The following is a 7302-nucleotide window of genomic DNA, read 5'->3' as shown; positions in this document are numbered from 1 at the left end:
AAATACTCTGGAAGTCTACTTATTAAGCGTATGCGTTCCCATTTTTCCCTATTGGTCACACTTGGCACTATTTCACATCTATTGTCTGAAGTTCTCTATTCTTTCAGGGCTTAACTCTATCTCCCCCCCTCTTTTTTTTGTTTATTGGTATGTCTCGGCAAGAAATATTATACTTTTGGGTCGTCCGTTCATATCTACATCCGAAATTCTTTATTGATCCCCGAAGGGAAAATCTGGAAAAGGATGATCCTTCGAGCCAGATTTGAACCAGCGACCTAAGGATTGCAGCTTTATGCATCTACAATCCTCGCTCTACCAACTGAGCTACCGAAGGTGGTAAAATATACACTCGCACTTCTCATTCTTGTGAATGTGATAACACAGGACCCCCTAGAGGGAATTTCTTCAGATTTTGCAAACACTATAACATGAACTCGCAGATCAATTGACGAGTATCCCACCCAGAAAAGACCCGGCCACCTGGGTGAAAACCAGAATCCTAACCACCTGACCATATGGGACTGGCTACATATTGAAAACAGGGATTGAAATTGAACGTGAATGAAGAAGCTTCTTAAGTCAGTTTTATTTTGAAGCTTTTGATTGTTCTTTAGGTTTTTATCTGCTTTAACTATTAACGGACAGCGGGGGCACGGAGCAGAGCAGAGCGGCCGTTAGGGAGGAATCCTCCTCCGTGTTCGGCTCCATTTTGAACTGGCGGTAAAAAAACTTAACGTCGGAACTTTATGACAAATAGAAATGTTGACTTGTTGATTTCTGTTAATAACAAACACAACTGTAGGAGCCATTTGTTTCCACCTTATTTGATTAGGTTAATTTAGTTATTATTTTTGGCCACTTGGGGGAGTATTGCACTGGGTGTGGTACGTCACTGGGAAGAAGGTATATTTACAGGTGCGGTGATCAATGAGAAAAGGTGTGGATGGCGGGGAACACACGGTTCTTACCGTAGCCGTGAACACGCCACAACATATCATATCAGCACTAGGTGAAAATACTATTTTATGTGAAGTGACCCTTTTTCAACTTTTATAATAAACGGGAACACCACCCAAAGACAATCAATGCTTGGACTTAAGATCTTTTTTATCTACGAGTTGAGAGCACCATGCCATCCATACCGAGGCTTATAGGATAGCCTCCACAACAACTATAGTCAATAGAAAAAAGAAAATATATTTATGAAAAGCCGTCTTGGTTCATCTTTCCACTGTTCCTACAATCACTGGTCTCTGGTCTGGTTGGAAACTAAGAGATCTAAACTAAAAGGATGTACCTCTTTAACTAAAAGGTCTATCTCTGTAGGGATCCATCCCATAATGTTGTCCCACATTAGGAATAAGGATCTGAGTATGTCAGCAGCAACAACACAACCTTTAGTGGACGCTGACTTTACCTTTAAATTAGGAGTTTAAACAGAGACACAACAGGACAAATAAATCCATCAAATCAAGTCCCCAATAATCAGCATGTGGCCTTGTTTTATTTCAGGTAGTTAGCATGGAGCTGTTCCACATTCCCAGACATTTAAAACAGTCAGATGAGTCAGATGAAGAAATCAGCTGTTTGCTATTTGAGCTGCTCTGTTTCCTGCTGCTCCGTCATTCTTTAGTGTCCTCTGGTTGCTGTCCTTTATGTTTCTTTTGGATGACATCATCAGTGTCTTTGCTTTAGTCTAAAGAAACTCCAATAGATTTAAAACCACATGCAGTCACAGAAAATACAAACAGGGAATAGAAAATGTCAGACAAAGAATATGAAATGAAAAGTCCCCAAAGTAGGAAAATATAATGTTAATCTACCAAAACAACAATAACTGGAGAGCATCCAATTAAACCGACTTCCAGAATATGGATAATGAAGAGAGGAATGTTTGGATATATTACAGATTCATTTTGTTTTTAATTAACCTTTATTTAACCAGGAACAATCCCATTGAGCTACAGTAACTCTTCTTCCAGGGAGTCCTGCCAAGACAGGCGGCAATAAGTTTCATAATATATAAAAGACAGGACATGGTTCCATAATACACCACAAATCTCTATAGATACTACAACACAGACAAGATATTACACTTATCTTAAGAAAATGCATACATGCAACTTAAAACCGGTTCTACTGATATTTGAACTGGATTCAGAGTCCAGAGTGTTAACCATTACACCATGGAACCTTTAAAATTATTGCAACGGTTTGCTAGGCAGTTTCTTTCATAATAGCCACATGTGTGATATTGAAGGCACACAACCATCACAACAAAAATAAAAAAGCAACAATTATTGGCCAACTTAAGTCATTTAGTTAGCTAAGCGTTCAGAGGATGTGGGAAAAAGCAAGTCAAGAACAAGTTTTGAAGGACACAGACAGAATACAGCAGTAGATATGTCTACTGTGTACAAACACATGGTAACTTTACATCTGCTGACAATAAAGATGATCACAAAACGTATTACTTGCAATTGCGTTTCTTGCGCACATTCATATCCTCTTAAATAGAAAGAACTGCTAAGTTCTTCATTCCCAATATCATGTCTCAGACATTAGTTCCAAATGAAAACACTAGTTGTCAGAAGTGGGATTTGAACCCACGCCTCCAGTGAAGACTGCAACCTGAACGCAGCGCCTTGGACCGCTCGGGCATCCTGACTTATCCTACGACGGTTCAGTAGCGCCTTGTCTCAAAATTATAACATAGTAAATTAAACATGTCATGATATAGTAGGCTCTCAGTCATCCATGTCATAGTAAACAAGGGAAGGTTTCTCAACTGTCAGCCCAAATATATGGAGACATGGAAGAAAGTCACCAGGGTGGCAATGTGCTTGACAATGGCAATACATTGCACGGGATGTGAAGGCAATGTGCAATACAGGCTAAATCCTATGGTGGGAATCAAGATCCACCAATGTTTCAGTCCACAATGTCCACTTGAATCCAGAAATGTCCCTGCCAGATGGGAAATAGACTGACAATTGGGTCAACATTGTGAAATTGTCTTCAAAATGTCCAACTGAGTCCACAAATATACCTGCCAGATGGTAAATAAACTGATAACTGTCTTCATGGTCTAAATGTGTCAAATGTTGCTGTACAATGCCCACATTGAGTCCAGATTAGTCCGTTTTGGTTCCTGATCCATGCTATTACCCCAAAAGTGCACAACTAGGCCGAGGGCAACTGGACTTGGTAAAAGGTCCTCCACAGAAGTTTGGTCTCTCATCCAATAGACTTCTTTAGTTGTTTTTTTACACAGAAAGGTTTGGACACAGAGCCCACTCCCCCACCCATATCAGACAATTGAAAGCTGGGGGGAAAGGGGGGTTCCAAAGCTAATAGACCATTCAACAAGCAATTCTGATGCACTATACTGGCCCATTCAGGGTGAGCGCTGTATACTCTGACTGCAGCAACACAAGTTCAAATTTCAGTGAAACATAAGTGATTAAGAGACTGAATGCAAAGTGTGTATCCCCCATGTAACTCAAAGCCTATCACTCCCAGTCAATACTGTCAAGTATTGCCTTGAGCTACTTCAAGTTACATTAACAACCAGAAAACTCTACAACATGCCCCCACCAACGTACTGTTTTCAGTCTAAATTGCCAAGGACATTACACCTGTAAGCTTAGTTTAAACTTTATGTGGAAAGTTGAAAGGTTGATTTTTTTCACCTGTGCTGTGGCTTAAAATCTGGTTCCACCGAGATTTGAACTCAGATCGCTGGATTCAGAAGTCAGAGTGCTAACCATTACACCATTGAACCTTTAAAACTTGATGTAAAGGTTTGCTAGGCAGTTTCTTTCATGATATCCACATGTGTGATATTGAAGGCACACAACAATCACAACGAAGATGAAAAAACAACAATTCCTGGCCAACTTAACCCTTGTATTGTCCTTTGTGTCACAGGGACATGTTTAGTTTATGTGACCTTTGGTACTAGTCTGCCGTTGTGCTTTGGGGTCCAGAGACACCGCTTTCATTTCATGTCAAATGCCCTCGAGGCCTCATCCTTAGGGTCTCGGACACCCCCTGTTTTACTTATCCTGCCATTATACGCACGTTCCACCACTGCCGTGGCGGCCTCAACCTTCGGGTCCCGGGGACCCATCCTTGTTCGATCTCATCTTTCTACTACCCTTTAGGTCCGCAGCCTCGCCATTCTGGTCCCTGGGACCAAGGGGTGTGTGTATGTACGTGTGTGTGTGTGTGTTTATTCTCTGTGCGAGGCAGACGCTGCCATCTCTCGATGAGCGGATTCACCTGCGCTCTTCCCAACTAGTCGAGGAACGCCCTCCTCTTGTTGAACTTGCCGCGCAGCCACTCGGATGTTTATGAACATCTGTGCAATCAGGTCTTGCACTGAGCTTTGGGTTGTCATGGCCGAGTGGTTAAGGCAATGGACTAGAAATCCATTGGAGTGTCCTCGTGCAGGTTCAAATCCTGGTGACAATGAGAGGCATTCTTTAAGAGTGGTGGCAAACCAATGATTACTTCTCCACTATGATTATAGCACTGCAAGTATTTTGCCCAGGTTTGATTTCCAGCCACCACAGTTGTATTTACAGGTTTTGAAGCCATATACAACATTAACATTACATGTTTTACCCAGCTTTCTTCTTTTATTCAGTGATATTTTAAATTCCTTGTGGGACTCATCCCAAAAGTATTAATAAAGATAAGTCTAAGTCAATCTCCGGAAAAAGTCAAAAACTCTGAAAATCTTCAGGGGATGTAGCTCAGTGGTAAATGTAAATGTGCTGAATTTACATAGCGCTTTTCCAGTCTTAACATCTACTCAAAGTGCCTTTACAGAGAACAGGAACCATTCACAACTCATACACATTTATACACTGTGGCCGAGGCTGCCGTACAAGGTGCCACCTGGTCATCAGATACACACTCGCACTCCAATGGTGTAGCAAGAGGGCAACTCAGTGTTCAGTGTCTTGCCCAAGGGATTGGGCCACCAACCTTCCCATTGGCAGGCAACCGATCTACCACTTAGCCACAGCGCATGCTTTACATGTATGAGGACCTGGTATCTCCAGCAGTCTTTAAAAGAGCTGCAAAAGACATTACCTCCTGTGGTAATCTGACTGGTAGGGTTATAGAATGTAGTTGTAGACTAGGACCTCCTGTGACACAAACTAAGCGGTATGCTCTCTCTTTTATACCTCAGACTATCAGACAGCACAACAAGCACTTTACAGTTTTTATTGTGCTCTATTTATGTTTCATACTATAGTTTATTTATTGTTGTGTGTTCATGTTGCAGTTTTAATGGGTGTTACAGCAGGTATGAATACTGTAATTTCCATTTTTACTGATGTTTTTATGGTTGTACCCTTCATCAGGTGTGCACATTTCCCTTCAGACAAAGAAGGAGATGCTTAGTGAAACATCAATAGAGTGGAAAATGGCTTAATGTTGATACTAATCATAGAATCCAGTAGAGGATGGTTTCTATCCATCAACCTCTGGGTTGTTCTAGAATGTTAAGCTGCAGTTCTAGAACAATAGGCTGAAGTTTTAGAAATTGAACATGCATTGTCACCAGACTTTAGTTTGATCTGAGTAGCAGAAGGTCATTACAGGCCATGATAGTAGAATGCAGGCACATTTTAGTCTGGTAAATTATACGGATTTTTCCACTGGGGTGGAACTGCTAATCTTGTGATTGACAGCCGATCCACCCCAATACAGCCACCTGATACTGTGCAGAACTCAAGGATTCCTACTCTCTAAAACACCACCGCCCAACGTGGGGCTCGAACCCACGACCCTGAGATTAAGAGTCTCATGCTCTACCGACTGAGCTAACCAGGCACATCACAAGTTTTGAGTTGCGGTCCCAAAATTTTTCACTTGAAGGTTCTGAAATGTTATAGTTCTAGAATGTTACTTGGCAGTTCTAGAATGTTAGGTTGAAGTTCAAGAATGTTAAGCTGCCATTCTACAATGTTAGCTCTAATTTCTAGAATGTTAAGCTGCAGGTCTAGAATGTTATGTTGTAGTTCTAGAATGTAAAGATGCAGTTCTAGAAAGTTAAGCTTTCATTCTAGAAATTTGAGTTGCAATTCAAGAAGAATAGGTTGAGGTTTTAGAACGTTTATAAGTTGCGCTCCCAAAAGGTTGCTCATAGTCCTAAAAGGTTACATTGTAGTTCTAGAATGGTAAGCTGCAGTTCTAGAAAGTTCAAGAATGTTAGCCTGCCGTTCTGGATTGTTAACTTGCAGTTCTGGAACAATAGGTAGAGTTTGAAGAATTTTAAGAGTTCCGGTCCTAAAATGTTAATTGCAATTCTAAAATGTTACATTGTAGTTCGAGAATGTTAAGCTGCAGTTCTAGAACAATAGGTTGAAGTTTTAGAATTTGAACATGCATTGTCACCAGACTTTAGTTTTATCTGAGGAGCAGGAGGTCAGCACAGGCCATGATAGTAGAATGGAGGCACATTTTAGTATGGTAAATTATACGGATTTTTCCATTGGGGTGGAACTGCTAATCTTGTGATTGACAGCCGGTCCACCCCAATACAGCCACCTGATACTGTGCAGATCTCAAGGATTCCCACTCTCTAAAACACCACAGCCCAACGTGGGGCTCGAACCCACGACCCTGAGATTAAGAGTCTCATGCTCTACCGACTGAGCTAGCCAGGCACATCACAATGTTTGAGTTGCGGTCCCAAAATTTTTCACTTGAAGGTTCTGAAATGTTATAGTTCTAGAATGTTACTTGGCAGTTCTAGAATGTTAGGTTGAAGTTCAAGAATGTTAAGCTGCCATTCTACAATGTTAGCTTTAATTTCTAGAATGTTAAACTGCAGGTCTAGAATGTTATGTTGAAGTTCTAGAATGTAAAAATGCAGTTCTAGAAAGTTAAGCTTTCATTCTAGAAATTTGAGTTCCAATTCAAGAAGAATAGGTTGAGGTTTTAGAACGTTTATAAGTTGCGCTCCCAAAAGGTTGCTCATAGTCCTAAAAGGTTACATTGTAGTTCTAGAATGGTAAGCTGCAGTTCTAGAAAGTTAGGTTTGAGTTCTAGAATGTTTAACTGCAGTTCTGGAATGTTAAGTTGCAGTTCTAGGACAATATGATGTAGTTTTTGAATTTTAAGAGTTATGGTCCTAAAATGTTACTTACAGTTCTACAATGCTATGTTGTAGTTCTAGAATGCTAGGTTTGAGTTGTAGAATGTTAATATTCAGTTCTAGAATGTTAGGTTGAAGTTCAAGAATGTTAAGCTGCAGTTCTGGAATGTTAAATTGCAGTTGTA

At 40.6% G+C, this 7302-nt stretch overlaps 5 non-coding genes across 5 annotated transcripts; 1 reads left to right on the top strand and 4 right to left on the bottom strand.

The window, feature by feature from the left end:
- Positions 1-247: 247 nt before the first annotated feature.
- On the bottom strand, positions 248-334 carry trnay-gua. Its single transcript is given in 2 exon segments — positions 248-283; positions 299-334. It is a non-coding gene; the product is annotated as a tRNA-Tyr (tRNA).
- Positions 335-2585: 2251 nt separating this feature from the next.
- Positions 2586-2668, bottom strand: trnal-cag. Its single transcript has one exon. It is a non-coding gene; the product is annotated as a tRNA-Leu (tRNA).
- A 1726-nt stretch (positions 2669-4394) lies between these two features.
- Positions 4395-4476, top strand: trnas-aga. Its single transcript has one exon. It is a non-coding gene; the product is annotated as a tRNA-Ser (tRNA).
- Positions 4477-5777: 1301 nt separating this feature from the next.
- Positions 5778-5850, bottom strand: trnak-cuu. The gene has a single exon. It is a non-coding gene; the product is annotated as a tRNA-Lys (tRNA).
- A 763-nt stretch (positions 5851-6613) lies between these two features.
- Positions 6614-6686, bottom strand: trnak-cuu. Its single transcript has one exon. It is a non-coding gene; the product is annotated as a tRNA-Lys (tRNA).
- Between the last annotated feature and the right edge of the window lie 616 nt (positions 6687-7302).

The sequence above is a fragment of the Etheostoma cragini genome, unplaced genomic scaffold (genome assembly GCF_013103735.1).
Source record: "Etheostoma cragini isolate CJK2018 unplaced genomic scaffold, CSU_Ecrag_1.0 ScbMSFa_312, whole genome shotgun sequence".
Taxonomy (NCBI): Eukaryota; Metazoa; Chordata; class Actinopteri; order Perciformes; family Percidae; genus Etheostoma; species Etheostoma cragini.
The sequence above is the reverse complement of the archived record's forward strand: the minus strand, read 5'-3'. Positions and strand labels throughout refer to the sequence as shown.